At 46.3% G+C, this 17,421-nt stretch overlaps 1 protein-coding gene across 8 annotated transcripts in view; it reads left to right on the top strand.

Moving 5' to 3' along the window:
• The first annotated feature begins 781 nt into the window (after positions 1-781).
• LOC121349667 (elongation of very long chain fatty acids protein 4-like) overlaps positions 782-17,421 on the top strand; it is a 32,846-nt gene continuing 16,206 nt past the window's right edge. For 6 of the 8 annotated variants that reach the window (XM_041460340.1, XM_041460339.1, XM_041460338.1 and 3 more), the window contains exons 1-2: positions 811-1,187; positions 2,661-2,758. The gene's annotated coding sequence lies outside the window, so the exon portion shown is untranslated. Of the gene's footprint in view, positions 1,188-2,660; positions 2,759-17,421 lie in introns of all 8 variants that reach the window. The other 2 variants (XM_041460336.1, XM_041460337.1) reach the window with 2 other exon arrangements.

Genomic DNA, 17,421 nt, shown 5'->3' with positions numbered 1-17,421 from the left:
TAGAGCAAGGAATCAGCCCTGACCTGACTGGTGCCTGCACGAGCAGCTTAAGTGGAAGATTGTTCCCAGTTTAGCAGATTCCAACACAGGTTCCTCTGTGGTGGAATAAGGGGGAAAAGTAATCTCTTCTCTTGCAGTCACTTCAGAAATTTTCATCTGTCTTATATAAGCATGAGAGCATCATAGGCACAAGAGGTGTGGGTTACGGGTGTGTGAAATGGCTTCACACAGCAATTGTGAGAAATGTGATATTAAAGATATGTGATATTAAATTGTGATATAAAAGAACCTATCATCTTCTTGATATTTAAAAAAAAATGTACAAGTTTGGCGTAATTACCAGTACAATAATGACACTGTGGGTGCATCCAGATGTCATTAGTGTTTTCTTCTTCTCCTCCCTTCCTTTTTGGTTGTATAAAACATCACTGCAGCTCGTTTTTCAGAATTGTGTGCTCATTATTTTGTAGTGAGTGACTCTGCTCAGAAGTTTCTACCTAAAGTATCCTAGAAGGTAAAGTTTCTTAAAAAGAAAGAACGAGATGACCAAGAACAGTCATCTCTAAAGAACTGGTCCAGTAGTCTGAGCAACCTAGAGCTGTTTGGAGTTGCAGAGACTTAGTGCTCCTGAGTTGTAGGGGAAGTAAATGATTGGATAGCAGACCTGCGTCCTTGGCTTTTGGAGCTGGGCCAAGACAACTTTCTATAATTAAACCGCAGTCGTCATGGGCATGACGACAGCTGGACACGACCAGGTGATCCAGCAACCTCTCCTGTCCTCCCCCAGAGACGAGCAGGGAAAGGGGGCAGAGCGAGAGGGGAATTTAGAATGAACGATGTGACAGGTTGTGCCAGGGAGAGCCTGGGGTCCTCTGCCCCTCTCCTCTCCGGCGGACTTTGCAAGGTCACGGCGAGGCTGCCCGTGCTGCCGGAGCCTGTTCCTGCCGGCAGGAATGCGCAGTGCCCGCGGAGCTGGGCTCCGGCTCGGCACAGCACTCTGCAGCCAGGGCTCGATGACTTTGCAGATGCTTGTGCTGCGCACGGAATGACCTGACCTGAGCCGAGCCACGATGCAGTCCCAGCCCTGGAGAGCTCTGCCTGCAGGAACGAGCCAGCGGAGCTCAGAGCGGAGTTCCTCAAAAAGGATTTGCTTTACAAAAGGCTCGAGACTGATGCAGCTGGCTGAGGTGAGGATGTGTTTGTGTTGCAAAGGCAATGGGAACGTTCTTTTGTTCTCTGTGGAGACAGAGGAGCTTGGGAACCATGAGGAAAATGTCACCAAGAGCTCTGCGGGTAGGAGACATTTTGTAGCTGCAGCTCCATCTCTTTATCCCCAAACAGACCTAAGCCAGGTAAACCTGAGTACAGCAAAGTCCTTTTTTTGGCAGTATCCAGCAGCATTTTCTCTCTGGAGAAGTCCAGGTCTCTAGCTGTGTGCAGACAAAATGCCAGGGCTTCATCTGTCTCTCTCCCTCCTACCATCTGAGAAGGCAGAAAGTACCTCTGTAATGAGGGATTAACTGTGCAGTCAGATCTTCATGCCATCCCCACATCCAAGCACAGTCACACCCTGAGCATAGGAAACATGCTCACAGAATAAATCCAGATCAGGTTTCAGGCTGCTGGCTTAGCTGTGGCCCTGACTTCTTGAAGCTGGAGTTTTGACTTGCTTAGCAACAGTAAAGCTGTGCTGCAAGTCCAAAAAGCAGGACTGGAAAGTGCCTGGAAAGATGACCTTCCATCTGAAGGACATAGCTCCTGCCACCCTTTGTTTCTCAGTTATGATCCACAGAGAATCATCATGGAATCCTAGAATGGCCTGAGTTGGAAGGGACCTTGAAGATTATCTCATTCTAACCCCTGCCATGGGCACAGACACCTTCCACTAGCCCAGGTTGCTCAGAGACCCATCCAGCCTGGCCTTGGACACTTCCAGGGATGGAGCAGCCACAGCTTCTCTGGGCAACCTGTGCCAGGGCCTCACCATCCTCACAGGGAAGAATTCCTTCCTGATATCCAATCTAAACCTACCCTCTTCCAATTTGAAGCCACATGCAGCCTCCAGCAAAAGCCCTCTGGCATTTCACCCCCTTAGTAAGACTGGGAATGTGATAATTGGTGTGGGGTGGAAGAAGAACTAGGGAGGCAGGACAATAGAAGCCTGTTTTGAATCTGTATTCTTGGATGCCAGGCCTAGGCCAAACCTAAGGAAGGGGACATGGTGGCTGGGCAACGTGGGAGCAGAAATGGAAATGAACTCTAGGCCTTTTCTTTTTACAACATATCACCCTAGCAGTAATCCTGTAAGGACTTGTGGGCTCCCTCATCCCAAAAACCAGCATTTCCAAGCCAGGCAGTGCTGATATATGTCCTTGCTTTGCTTGCCACAGGCACGGAGAAAAGAGCCTGAGAAAAACAGTAGCTCCTGCTGCCAGCTCTGGAAGGCAGCAGACATCTCAGATGTCAGGCAGATCTGAAACATCAAAGGGGCTTCTCCTGAACTAGCTGACCTTTTATTACCCATACCCATCCACTAATACCCAGCAGATTATCTTTGCCTTGTTTTTGCTGCTGTGTCCCTGACCTGTGGAAACCCCCATGCTTTGAACATGCTCTGTGATGACAGAGAGGTGGCATTTGCAGTGACTGCTCTGTTTCAGGTGGCTCTTCTGTGAATTTTCTCTTGGATTTGTGCGACTGGAATTACCTCCAAGCATGTGTCACCGTCCCCACACCTCCATCTGATCCTAAGCTACAGGTGAGCACAAGCTCAGCAGACACTGACAGGGGGTTTAGCCCCAGGGGAGTCGTGAATTGCTGTGAGTACAAAGTGGCTGTGCTTACACACAGGGTAAGCTGCACTCCCAGACTATGAAGGATAATTATTTCCAGTGGTTTTCTTTCTCTTTTCAGCAGTCTCTCTGAAATCCAGGGGAGTGCTGGTAGAAACAGGTACAAAAATGGTGGTTTTGGGGAAGATGTTGCTGGTAGCTTCTGGATGTAACCATGTTCATGAGATGAGGCAGTGAAGGAAAGCCAGCACCAAGGAGAGAGACCCTGTGCTTGCAAGCACTGCTCTGCTGTGTCTCAGATGTCAGTCACTGACCCCGTCACATGGTTCCTGTGGAGATGCACGACGCTGCCACACAGACTGCATCTGGCTCTGCTCTCTGGGCTGTCTGCAGCTTTCTCCTTCCTGGGTCTGCTGCTCTGGTCCTGGGCTTTCTCCAAGCACTGCCTCCCACCAGCTTTGTGCTGCTCTCAGTGGTTCATCTCTTGTGTTAGAATCTGGTGGAATAACTTGTACTGCATGAGCAATTCTTGAAATGTGCATTAAATTTATCCTTAAGGCAAAGGACAGGCACTAGCAGAGAATCACCAGATTAACACCAGTCCCTGTAGGGAACGAAGGGTAGAAACTGCAATGTGTGGCTCAGGCCATTAGGAAACCCTGATTTCTAGGGGAAGGGAGGAGTGAAAAATGTGGCTGTGTGAGCCTTGGCAGGCTGGACCAAACAGTGAGGATCAGCTCCAGTTTTCCAGATCCTGGAGGACTGTTGCATCCACTAGCTATCATGTCATGGTGTGGAAACCAGTGGCTTGAGGCTGTGCTTGCAAAATTACATGTCTGGTTCTCTCCTGCTCTCCTTTTGCAGCCCTCAACATCCACACTACTTGAAGCCTTCCAGCACCCAAAGGGAGCCTACAGGAAAGATGAAAAGACTATTGACAGGGGCCTGGAATGACAGGACAAGGGGGAATGGTTTCACACTGACACAGAGGAGGTTTAGATTGAATATTAAGAGTGAATTTTCCCAGCTAGAGGTTAGTTTTTAATGCTGGACCAAATCCTTGAAGAATGAGGTGGAACACTTCTACAGCATCTTTGTTCCAGGAAGGATGGTCAGGTGCTCTATAGACAGCAAATCCATGATGATTTTTATTGTTAGCAGAAACACAGATAACAATGGGTTATAGTTACCTCACTTTTGCCATCTCGTAAAGAATCCGGGAGCTGCTGGATGAGACATAGAAATATCAGGCAAAGCTGTACTTGTAGACATGAACTGCATGAAAATTAGCCTGTTAATTTGGCCTAGTCCCTTAAATATTATTGAAACAAAACTGGAACAATCCAGTTGGGCCATGCAGTGAGATGTGTGATTTATGAGGGTGAAACTAACTCAATATCATCTTAATGACATACTATTAAATACACATTACTAAATTTGATATGTCCAGGAGCACACTGCCTGAGGGCCAGCATTCCCAGCTAATTCACTGGTTTCCACTCTTTTTCAAACATATCTCATCACCACAGAAAAAGAGAAGAAGCACTGTTTTGGAAGGTTTGTTTGCTGGCTACAGATAAAGGTAAAACTGAACAGTCATAGCTAATATAATGTCATCTCACAGAATCTCAGAATATCCTGAGTTAGAAGGGACCACCCACAAGTACCATCAAGTCCAACTCCTGGCCCTGCACAGGACCAGAGTCAGATACAAGCATAGAAATGTTTAGACTTTCCCTTCTGGAGCAAGGAAGGGAAGGAAATGGTGTATGACTTCCTGTCCTTCACTTACCTAAGTTTCTGTGAGATGACCTTTCCAATGCTAATTAAGTTGAGTCAGAGTCTGAGCTGTGGCCGGAATAATTCTTGAAAGAAAAAAAAAAAAAAAAAAGCAATAAACATGTAGACACATTTCTGAAAACTTAAATTGCTCTCCCTGATGCAGAGAAATATCTGTCCCTGAAGGTAAATGCCACCAAACAATGCTGGATTCCTGTCAAAGTGGCAGCTGATGGCCATTCTGGGAGTGCGACTACCAGTGGTTCAGCAGATGCCAGCTTGGCCAGTTTGTTTCTGCAGCATTCAGGCAGCAGTTCAAGTTGGACTCTCTCAGCAGAGCTCAGACTGAGGGGTGGAAAATCCCTTGCCCATTACATATCTCCAGCTCCACAAACTGCCATTTCCTCCTGAAAAGGGAAAGATGTCTTGCACCTCAATTTCTGCATAGGAGGAGACAGCACTTTCCTGTGCCCATAAGGTTTTGCCCCAAAGATCAAAAAGCTCATGGAATGGTTTGGGCTGGAAGGAACCTTAAAGATCATTTTGTCAATGCTGCTGCCATGAGCAGGGACAGCTCTCACTCCAAATTCTCCCATGCTCTTTTCATGGGAATCATATAAGGACAGGAGCTTATAATTGCTTATAATTGTGGCTTGCAGTTTTCATGTTTCTTAGGAACAATAGCCAGCAAGGGGAATGAGCAAGTGGTTTATTGGTATGGGAACTTGGAAAACCCATGGTGTGCACAGCACTCTGCATCCAAGCCAAGTGACATCTGGTAATGAATCAGATGACACCTGAAGTACAGGGGAATTTGTGAGGATCACCACAGCATCCTAGAAAGTGCCCTTGGGCCTGCACAGAGGACCTGCTCCATAACAAAGCCAACTGCAGTTTCTAGGTATGATCTAATCATGCAAAGGGAGACCAGGCTTAAACTGCCAGGTCAGAAGCCATCATCTGGAGGAGGCAGCTGAGGTGTAAGTAGATAGCAGCAGCAGGGTGAGCCAGAGTTCACCTGGGTTACAGGGCTCTGTGCTTGGCATTAACTGGGTTTGATGCAGAGCAGGAGGGATGGGCAGCCAGCAATCCCCTGCAGAAGTGGGATGGCCAGGATGTTGTGTCTGAAGCATGGCAGGAGGTGGTCAGTCTCTAGGGACAAACTGTCAGACTTGCTGGGTTGGGTCCTAGAGAGATGCATAGCAAGGAGGATCCCTGCTTGCTACAGCAGAACTGGTGTGTGATTCTGCTCTGGCAGAGAAACTACAGTAGGGTCCCAAAGCACTGCATTTGGAGGAAGGGGTGCCTTGGTAGGGGTGGGATTAGTGGGATGCTGCAGGGGAGATCTGGAGATCATGGAAATACTGTCAGCATCAGCAGATCTCCATCCTCTTCCTGCTCATTCTTGACAAACACACTCCATCCATATTCTCTCCTCATTCCCTGCCCCTAATGGTACAGAGAGAATTAAACAGCTCTTATTTTATATACCACTCTGCCCTATGACCCCTGAAGGGGAGGCAGTTTGTCTCTCACTAGAATTCTGGAAACATGGGGAAAATGAATTTAAATGCAATGTTTTGGGGTCATGTTCTCTGACGGTGCAAATCAGCACTGCCTCAATTAATTCAATTAGCAGTGCTGACTCTAGAGTCATAAATATTGGTGAGTCTCACTCTGAGCTCTGTGGCAGCAGTAGAAGATTTTTATGAGAGCAATTTTTGAGGCCCCCCGCCCTGAGTTTTTATAGAATTCAAAAAAATGCTAAAAAAAAAAAAAAAGTTGTCAGTCTTTGGGTCAAAGTACTGGAACCAAATATCAGCTGTACTGACTGCCAGTCTGCATCTTAGAGCAACCCTCACTGGATGCACTAGACTGTCTCATTCAAAGGACTTTTTTCACATTAAAAATCCCCTTGAGTTTGATTAACAAATGACAAATAAGCTGCTTCAAGTCCTTACAGGAATCCTGAAGGATAGATCAGTGTAGGGGCATGCAAGGACTTTAATTTCCTTTCTTAGAGGAAATTCTGCCACCTCCTATGTGTGGAGAACTGCAACAGAAGGATTCATATCCACATATCCTGTGCATTTGAGACGGCAACAACTGACAGGATTCCCTCTCAGCATGCACACATCCTCTACAAATGCATGGGAGCCCCAGAAGGTCTTGGTGTCCAGTATTTTGGGAGGTTTATTATTTTGGGGGAGGGACAGACTTAATTTTAGTTTGTAAGTGCAGCAGGTCTCCTCCCAGATGCTGATAGTCAAAATCCATGAGAACTGGATGTCATTTACCATCATTTTTCACAAGAATTTGAGGGCCAGTACAATCAGGGTCAGATACTGAAGTAATAGCAGCTTTCACAGTAACAACCAGTCTTTCATTTCTAAATCCTCATGCCTAGCTTACTCGAGCAGCTTCAGATAAATCCTAATTATTATAGAAAAGAATTCCAAGTCAACTTAGCCAAGTGGCAGAAATCCCAGGCTGGTAAAAGGGTTGAAAGGAAAGAAAGCAGTCATTTCTATGCCATCTTTCCCTCAAATATGCACATAGGAAAAAAAAGAAAGGAAATATGAGAAATTACTGGTCTTCATTCAGCCTTTACTTGGGAGTTTCCTTACTTAAATTTAATAGTTGATCACAACAACAAATATCAGCATGAACGATGGCACAATGGCAACTGTAGCTTAAATATCCAAGTCTGTTTTTCAGAGAAAGGTTTCTCAGGACATTTATCCTTCCTTTTCCCAGTTCTCTGTCTCTGCAGTAGCAGAAAATGCAGCATATTACCCTGCCCTGTGTGATTTTTAGATTGGACGTTGGGAAGCATTTCTTTACCAAGAGAGTGGTGAGACACCGGACCAGGCTTCCTGAAGGGGTGGTCAATACCCCAGGTCCATCTTGGTTTGAGAGGCATTTGGACAATGTCCTTAACTTTTGGTCAGCCCTGACGTGCTCCAGCTTTTGGACTGGATGATTATTGTGAGTCCTTTCCAACTGAAATATTTTGTTCTATTCTGTTCTATTCCATTCTATTCTTGCAGTCATTGTATTCTCTGTGAATAGGGGGAAATGAGGGAATGAGGGTCCCAAGGATATGGCTGTTCCCTGAAGCTGTGGGCAGCAGATTTCAAGTGAGGTGGATGGCAGAGCAGTCCCCACATACCAAGACGTTAAGGAACTGCAGATCAGCAGTGAAAGGCATTGACAGCACTGCAGAGGATGCTGGCCCAGCACCTGCCTGCCTTGAACCTGGCTCAAAACAAATGCATAAGCTGCTCATGAGCTCCAAATCTGAAAGCCAGAAGGAACTTTCCTTTCTCCCTTCCTTCCCCTTCTCCTGCATCCAAGCCTTTTTCCTCAGTGACTTTGCTGTGTGGGCTGGGAGCAGGATGCTGGGAGTGGGAGGTCAGTCTCTGCTTCCCACCCTGCTCCAGGATGGGAACAGGAAGGGTGCCACTGTGATGGGAGTGCCATCACTTCCCTGTGCAGGCTTCCACATCCAGAAAAGACAGAAGTTGTGTTTGTGTGCAGGGCATCTCTGTTTTACGTGTTCAGTAACTGTACCCCATCTGAGTGTGTGTGCTGAACAGAATGCTGGTAAGTAGCAGAACTGCCATCAGCTTCAGGAGGGTTGTCCCTTATTATATCCATAAGCTAAGAAATTGAAATGGGGGGGGAAAAGAAGCTTGGCATTTTTTCCCGTGTCCATATGTTTTATTGCATGGACTCCAGCAGATCAAGGGATGGGATTCTGCCCCTCTGCCCTGCTCTGCTCAGCCCCTCCTGCAGGGCTGCCTCCAGCCCTGGGATCCCAGCACAGGAAGGACAGGGAGCTTCTGGAGCCAGGCCAGAGCAGGGACACCAAGGGGATCAGAGGGATGGAGCAGCTCTGCTGGGAGGAAAGGCTGAGGCAATTGGGATTGTTCAGCCTGGAGAAGCTTTGGGGTGACCTCCTTGTGGCCTTCCAGTGCCTGAAGGGAGCCTCCAAAAAAGATGGAGAGAGACTCTTGACAAGGGTCTGGAGTGACAGGACAAGGGGCAATGTCTTCACAGTGTCAGAGGGCAGGTTTAAATTGGATATTGGGAAGAAATTCTTCCCTGTGAAGGTGGTGAGGCCCTGGCACAGGTTGGCCAGAGCACCTGTGGCTGCCCAATCCCTGGCAGTGCCCAAAGCCAGACTGGATGGGGCTCCGAGCAACCTGGGTTAGTGGAAGGTGTCCCTGACCATGGCAGGGGCATGGAACCGGATGATTTTTAAGGCCCTTTCCAACCCACACCTCAGCCCTGGGTGTCCCTGTGTGCAGGGAGGGCTCCGAGCAGGGCCCAGGCTCTGCTCCGGGGGCCCAGCGATGGCACCAGAGGAACGGGCAGGGACTGATCCCAGGAGGTTCCACCTGGACAGGAGGCAGAACTTCTTCCTTGGGCACTGACCGAGCCCTGAACAGATTGTCCAGAGAGGCTGTGGAGTCTCCTCACTGGGGATATTCCAGAACCAGCTGGGCACAATCCTGTGCCATGTGCTCTGGGATGGTCCTGCTGGAGCAGGGAGGTGGGACCAGCTGCCCCACTGTGGTCCCTTCCAGCCTGAGCCATCCTGGGATTTTGTGATCCTTTGAGTGCAGGTGTTCTCATCATCTGTGTTAAAATCCTAATTTAGAAGCCACTTATAAGTTCAATGTTAAATTCCTGGTGTGTTGTACAGAGACTGAGGAATGAGGGGGACTCTCCAGAGCACAAAAGCTTATATTTGCAGTCTCCAGTGAGACAGGAGGAACACCTCCCCTCTCAAAGAAGGTGTAACAGGATCAGAGAAGGCGATACTATATATATTTCTGTGGTGGTCTGAACTTGTCTAAAGGACATTGGTGTGAATAACCATCTTGCATGAGAAGGTAAGGACTTTCCAGAAGGGCTAAAGCAAGCATTAGAGAGTTGGTGCTGAAAATGAAATTTGGGTGGTGTTTCTCATCCCCGGCCCTGGTTTCTGGATTGTTATCAGCTCCCTTTTTTCTGATGGTTCCCCATACTTTTTGAGGAGCAGAACAATTTGCAATGGAGTCACGCTGAGGTGTTCCACCTCCATTGCCAGAAGGCTCATTTTTGCTTTTTATTAAATACAGGAGTTGAGTGACTGCTTCAAGTGCAACAGTATAGCCCCGGTGTCCTGTGAAACATATGGGCCCAGGAGAAAGGCCTGACCTGAGCCTCAGCTGGTGTCTCCTGACATCAGACCAACCACACCTGCTCAGGGCAGCTGAGGGAGCCTGTCTCTGTGTGCAAAGCTAAGCTGTTTGCCTCAAGGGCAGCTTCAGCCAGGCTGAAGGACTTGTTTTAGAATGAGATGGATGCTTCTGTGCTTCCCATGTAGTTTTTTGAAATGTTTGCATCAGCCTACTGATGTAGCCTTGAGAAAGAGGAGGAAAGCCTTCCCTGATGACTCCAGGGGTGTGTGTACCCTTTAACAGCCCCAGGAAGGGAATGCTGGCTTCCCATGCTGAGAGTTTCCTGGAGGGAGAAGCTGATCAGCTTCCCAGGGTCACTGAGTCCTCTGGCACTTCTGCTTTGTTAGGATGAGTGTGCCAGGGACACCGAGGCTCGGATGATCTCTGTTCCAGAGAGTTACAGCCCCAATTCTACAGCAGGGGAGAGGCAGCATAATTCTGCTTTACTGCCTTCCCCTGTTTGAAGGCTCAGCCCCGAGAATTTGTTTATCAGCTCTTCCACATGCCACATTTCAGCACGAAAATTCAGCGTATTACAATGCCAGCGAGAATGACGTTTAATTTTAGCAGACACCTCCTTGCTGTGTGTGGGAAGATGGACTTTGCTGGGCACTGAAGCGCACAATAAGGCAGTTATCGAACATTCCCATGCTGGTGGGAATTAGAAGCAGCACAGTTTTAAAAATCAGCAAAGCTGTGCCCAGTTTAAACCAGTTTGCTTTCCAAGTCTTCACCAGGGACATTTTGCATTTGCTGTTCCAAGAGACAAGGGAGGACTGAGGGTCATATTTTCTCTGGAGCCACATCAGTTTATATCTGCTGAGCCCGTGACTTGGAATGCTTATTCCACCAAGTGTGTCAGATTTGCTGCCCTGTTCTGCAGTAACTCGTGCAGTGCCTGAAGCAATGCATAAAACCAGGGCTGGATACACCAGTGACCAAGCAAAAAAAAGGCTCAGTTTCTGGGGAAAGAAGAACTTTTTGGATCGCCTCTACAGGGAGGGAGAGGAAGGGGAAGGAAGGGAAGAACAGCGCGTGAAGGAGCTGTGCCGAGAGCGGGTGCAGAGGAGGATGAGTCACCTCCAGGCTTCAGCTTGGGTGGCAAGGGAAGCACTTCCACCTCCAAAATGCCTCCTACCCTCGCTTTTTCACTGCCTTACTGCGCTTAGGCTCTGCAGTGACCCTGGATGTGGGCTCAGGAAAGGACAGTGGCATTGCCCCAGCATGGGAAGGTCAGGGCAGGAAAGCACAGCACCTCCTGTGGGGATGTCACAGCCCTGTGCCATCAGTGGCTGGCACAGGACTGGCCACCGGGCTCTGGGTAAGTCTGACTCCCTCATGTTTTATGTAGTCACTTAGCACTCAGCACTGGGGGAGGCAGCACCAGCAAATCAAAGCATTGCCAGGTCTTTACACTCCATTTTGCTTGCTTGATGTCCCACACAGAGAAATTACCTCACAGAGCCCTCAGCCAAGAGCTTCTCAGCTGCATACTGCCAGTACTGCCATCGATACCCAGCACTGAGGGCAGCAAAAGGGATATTTCCCCTTATTTGAACAATGACACTCAGGCATAAAGTCTCAGTTAATTGTCTGGGCTCTTCTGGGTGCTTTATTTTGTTACAAAACCACAGCACTGCTAACTGGTGATTCCTGGCAGAGCTGACAGGCACGGTGACTCACCTCCCAATACTACTGGTTTGTCTCCAGAGTCTGTAGGGTTGCTGAAGACATCCAACTTTCAGGTGGGTAAACTTAGGTGAGATGAATCTTATCCCAGGAAGCAATTTTTGCTGCCATCTCTTGCCTTCCTCTGCAAACATCTCCAGTGAGAGTTGTGCGGTGACTTGTGAAGAGATGTTCTCTTCAGGATGAAACAGCAGCTCTGAAAAGAATATTGTGAAATGTCAGTGCCTCTGCCCTTGGACCGATGGCCAGCTAGTAAGAGAGTAATTATTAGAGCTGGACTGGGGGATGTCAGGAGTAGAAAACCACCAGTCTGAATGCTCAGCTTGTTTTTACCCACAGAAATTCACTTACAGACAGATCTCAGGGGTTACTCTGAAATCCACAGAAAAGTTGTCTCTATATGAACAGAAAATTTGCCTATCGGAGCAAAGCAGAGTGATCAGGTGGCCAAATCAACATGAAAAATAACCAAACCAAAACAACCCCCCCAACACAATATAAACAGCACTATTGTTTTGGAAATACCCATCTTTTATGACTACTTTAGAATGAAAAAGTATTTATCTGATAGCATTAATCCTTCATGCATAGGTGAGGTACTTTTTCCAGATCACCAACACCAGTTAAGATGTCAGATATGCTATACTATCAAAACAAATGCACAAACACACTAGATGTGAATCTTTAGTCCTAAATTTCTATTTATTCCTAACTTGAAACCAGCTGGCTGGGTGTCTGTTCAGTAAATCCCAATCTAAGCAATATTACACAAGAGATCAGTCCATGGGTTTTAAAGGGAGCTGAAGAAAATTGCTCATACTCATAAATATTAAATGTTTTGCTTATTAAGTGTTTTCTGTTATTAAACTGCTGAAAAGTTGCTTATTTGAACTTATTCTGCCATTGGCAGAAAGTTGTCTTCAGAAGCTGAAACTGAATACTAGAAACTTCTTTACAATCATGGTGCAGATTTGTACTTATGGTACTCTTGTGCCACTGACATAATGTGGAGTTTTCTAAATGTGCAGCACATTACAGGCCTCTAGTGGTGGAAATTTAAAAAAAAAAAAAAAACCCCTAGCTTAGGATCCATCCTAACTGTAACAGTTCCTGATGATACTCAATTCCGCTCTTAATAAATTACATAATGCTTTCTGTTTATAGATTTGGCCTTGTAGTTTGCTCACCTGAGGGAAATGGAAATTCAGCAGAGGTCAGAGATGTCAGTGACAATTCTCTGCTAATCTGAAGGAAAAAAAAAAAAACCAAACAAAAAAAAAACAAGGAAAAAGTAAACCGGGTTTAAAAAAAAAAAAAAAAGAAGAAAGAAAACAAGGTTAAAAAAAAAAAAAAAAAGAAAAGCATATGGTGCATAGCCCTAGTCTTGCTCAACTAATTAATTAATTGCTGTAGTCAAAAGAGGCAGGATGCTGCGAGTCTGGCAGGTTACAATCATGCCACCACACCTGCCTAGGCTCCAGCCTTACCACCCTTTTTTCTGCAGGTCTCTGTGGGCACAGGACTCTGCCAGTCCATCTCAAAGCCTGGTTGCTATCACCTCCCTGTCAGATTCAGGTGACAGTTGTCCAGGAGCATCCTCCTTTCAGCCCTTGCAAAAGGAGCATATCCTCCTGCCAGGGCTGATCTCGCAGCATTTAACGTTTGATTTACTCAGCACAATTTTTTTTATTTTACACAAAGTACAAGGCAGTGACTAGGTAAATCCCACAGGGTTGTTTGGTGATTTGGTTTGGGTGTTTTTGTTTTTTTTTTTTGTTTTGGTTTGGTTTTTTAATTACAATTTTTCACTAAGATTACTAATAATATTCTCAAACTCTTCATTTCTGAGATAAATATGATGCAAACTTACACTACTCAAAACTCTCAGCATTTTACTACATTTTTAAGGAAGTTAACACTGTGGAGAGGAGAACTGTATGAAAAAACCAAAAAGGTGAGAAGTGCCAGAAGTGATTGAAGGTTTTCTTCCCCCTTGGGTGTTCTTTATTGGAAAATGGGATTTGGTGACTGGTCACTGCATTTTGATGGAGGAGCAGGCAAATTTGAAAGGCTTCAGAAGAAGTCAATTGAAATGCTGTATATCTGGGGACTAAAGAGCTGTGGAGGAAAAGCTTAAGGTCATAAAAATCTCTGTATGAACAAAGACCATGGAAGAAGTGATGGCAGAAGAGGGTGAAATTCTGTTGAGGGTGGCATTCAAATCAGAACATCATATTTGGCAGTGAATGCATTCCTTTAAGATGCATCATCTCGGGCTTAAGCATCTTTAGGCCCTCTCTTGGACCTGTGGAAAAGACCTGGTCTAGTGGAAGGTGTCCCTGCCAATGGCAGGAGTGTTGGAACGGGGTGATCTTTAAGCTGCCTTCCAACCCAGGCTATTCTATGATTTACACTTGCCAGTCCTGTCCAGGGGATGTGTGAGTTGGACCACTTTGGTACAAATAGTGCCAACATATCTCAAACATTCCCTCTCATGACCCACAGTGAAAAAAATATCTTTAATTTAGCACAATAGTCCAGCTGCAGGGCATCCTGAGTGACATCTCACAGCAGTTCTGCAGCTTCCTCAGGAGAGGAAGAGGAGGGGCAGGCCCTGATCTCTGCTGTGTGTGACCAGGGACAGGACCCTGGGAACGTCTGGAGCTGTGTCAGGGGAGTATTAGGTTGGATATCAGGGAAAGGTTGTTCCCCCACAGGGTCCTGGGGCACTGAACAGGCTCCCCAGGGAATGGTCATGGCCCCAAGGCTCCCACAGCTCCAGAAGCATTTGAACAATGCTCTCAGGCACAGGGTGGGATTGTTGGAGTGTTTGTACAGGGCCAGGAGTTGGACCCAATGATCCTGGAATCCAAGAGAGTCTATGATTCTATTGCTAAATCAACTTTTAGAACAGGTTTCTTGCAGCTATTAAATGTTCCCAAGTATGGAAGAAGAGACTGTGATGCCTGACTAAAGACTAAATGGCTACATGGCAAAAAAAAAAAAAACCAAAATCAGGTAATAAAATAACTGGCATATGTCCCTAGTCCACAGCTGAACCCTGGCATCTATAGCTGATTTCCAGGTAGCTCAGAGAGAATGAACACTTGCCTGGGATCTACATGATATTCTGATAATCCATTTAATTGAGGTCTAAGGGCCCCAACAGAAGTGACTTCCTCATAGTGCTGAAGGATGTGTTATTCTATTAATTTAGGGACACAGCTGGTCTGTCCTCTCTATGAGAAATTGCTGCCATTCATGGGGTGGAAACCTTGCTGCACCCCTCCCACAGTGCTGAAGGAGTGTCACCAGCTCCCCAGGATACCACTGCGAGCTCTCAGATGTGACATGAGGCCCTTCCCTCATTGTCTCTTACTGCTGGCAGCTGTTTTTTGGCTAAGACATTGTTCCTGGGGAGGGGGCTGGGCAGGTGAGGTCATGAAATGCTGAAGTGAATACTTTTGTAAGCAGATGGGAGGGATCTGTTGGTGACTTGTGTGGAGGGCAATTCTGGCACTGCACAAACCAGCCTGGTGACTGCCTGTGCTGGGACTTAGCAGAGTCCTAAATGCATGCCTTTGGAGATGCTTTTCCAAGGGGCAGCAGGAAACCTCCAAATCTCTCTTCAAATCTTCTTCCTTAGCACAGAGATGGAACTATCATCCTGGAGCTCAGCAAATTATCCTAATTTCAGTGCACAATCCTGTAGTCTTAAGGAAGCCCATGAGCCATGTAGACATTCTTTTACAAAAGGAGGCCCCTTTTTCTTCTGCCTGCTTTCTTTATATCATTAGTTTAGGCCTTGCTAGCTACAGAGTAATTATGTTATATTCTAATTGTCTAGATCTCCTCCTGACAGAAAGTCACTAAAAGGATTCCTTCATCTGCTGTAAAACAGATGAAGACAAATTGTAAACGCTCCATTTTTCTAACAGATAAGACAGGAGTGTGTGACCTGCATAGTCAGAACCAGGCTTTCTTTCCAAGGTCAGTGCCTGCTCTGTACTTCATCACATCTCCCGTGGCAGATATCAGTGTTTTCCTCTCAGAGGGGTGGTTTGTTGCCTTCAAGCTAGGAGAATCCTCTACCATTGTGTTTTTCCCACACTGGTGTGTAGAAGATTGTGTCTTAAAGCACTGTAGGGCAAGAAGGACTAACCCACAAACCAAAGCAGCATGTACAATCCCAAATGGATCAGTTCCAAACTTCTCACAGTGGTCAAGATAAAAAAGGATGAAGTCTACTGATGTACCTTGAGCTAGCCCACATCATCCCTCAGAATTTGGCCTGCAGCCTGGAATTATGACAAGACCAGTGCCTGTAGGCCAGGTTAACTTTCCCTATGACTTCATGCAGTTGCAGGGGAATGGAAAGAAGGAGGAGAGGAAATTCCTGAGTGTTACTCTGGCTCATTTGTTGCCACCTTTACCAGGACTGTACTTGCCAGCAGCAGCGATGATATTTACAGTTCTTGTCATGAACAGATTGCCTTTCTGTAAGGATCCCTAAGAATAAAACAGTAATTAAACTTCATGATGCCTTGGGGAGCTGCAAAGGAGTCATGTCACTTTTATGGTGCAGCTCTGCAGCTGTTTGACTGTGTATGGCCCTTCTATTATTTACTGATTAACCACAGGCTCAAGGAATCTGAACTGGAGGAGTCCCAACCACGTTCTTTTTCTGCAATAAATGGAGGGGCAATGGCAGTTTTTCTCCAGTTAATCACCCATGCTGTTTTCAGAGAATCACAAAATTGTTTGGGTTGGAAGGGACCTTAAAGATCATTCAGTTCCAACCCCCTGGTTGGGTAGGACACATTCCACTAGCCCAGGTTGCTCAGAGCCCCATCCAACCTAGCCTTGAACAGTGTTCATCACTTTGAGTGCAATACATAAAATCCAGCCAAGATCCTGCCCAGTAGATATGTTGCCATTTTTTCTGTGTGGAGGAGTTTGTTGCCTCAGTAAGGATTTCATGTCACTGTCTTTTGTCATGAGTTACTTTAACTCAAGGTGAAATTTTCTATTTTACACAGAGATAGAGATTCAGGATGGGCCATGACAAAATTGAATCTTTTTTGATATTGTAAATATAAGGCAATTTCAGGAAGGTGTCTGCTGTTCTCCACACAGTAATTGCTTTAGAGGGCAGAGATCAGAACACTCTGTGCTGCCTATTGGCTCCAAAATCCACCATTGGAAGTTGGAAAGTCGAACTGCTCATTTTCTGGCTCCTATAAATATCTGCTCTATTTGGCTTCCAGATCACTGGGAGCAGATGTACCAGATCATTAGAGGAGGAAAGAGGATTTTGCATCCTCAGTTTTTATTGCTGCCATAAATTGGTAGTCACTGCACAGGGAATCAGACTCTGCAGAGCCTGCAATCTGCATGTTAGACACGATCCAGTGCTTTGCAGTCATGGGCAGGAGAAAGACAGGAGCAGACAAAATGGCAATAAAAAGTGAAGTGGAAATAGTTGGGGATACATGGTCTGGTTGACCACCAGCGATTTGCAGGCATAATTCGGGATAAAGGTTTGATGATAAAAAGGAGCCATACTAATTTCTCCGGGGAGGTTTCTCCAGGTGTAGGGCAGGAACAGAAGGGGATGAAAGCACAGTACCATCCTAGAGGGATCCAGATAAGTTTAATTTGGTGGACACATCTTTGCAGAGGGAGGATGATATGGGTATCTGCCAGGCAAACAAAAAATAAAAGGAAGAGTTGTCCTAGACTTCCAGAATCCCCATGAGGCTAACAGATGTTGATGTGGTAATTCAGAACATCTGATGTTAAAAACAGAATACACATTATTTTCTTTCAGCAGCAGCATTACAATTACAAGAGCATCTTCTTTCCTACAGTGTGAACCTCAGACATTCGCAGGTGGCCTGCACAACATTTGTGCACCATTTAATGTCTCT

Source organism: Pyrgilauda ruficollis, unplaced genomic scaffold, assembly GCF_017590135.1.
Source record: "Pyrgilauda ruficollis isolate IOZ18807 unplaced genomic scaffold, ASM1759013v1 scaffold142, whole genome shotgun sequence".
Lineage (NCBI taxonomy): Eukaryota > Metazoa > Chordata > Aves > Passeriformes > Passeridae > Pyrgilauda > Pyrgilauda ruficollis.
This window is presented reverse-complemented; position numbering and strand designations above follow the sequence as displayed.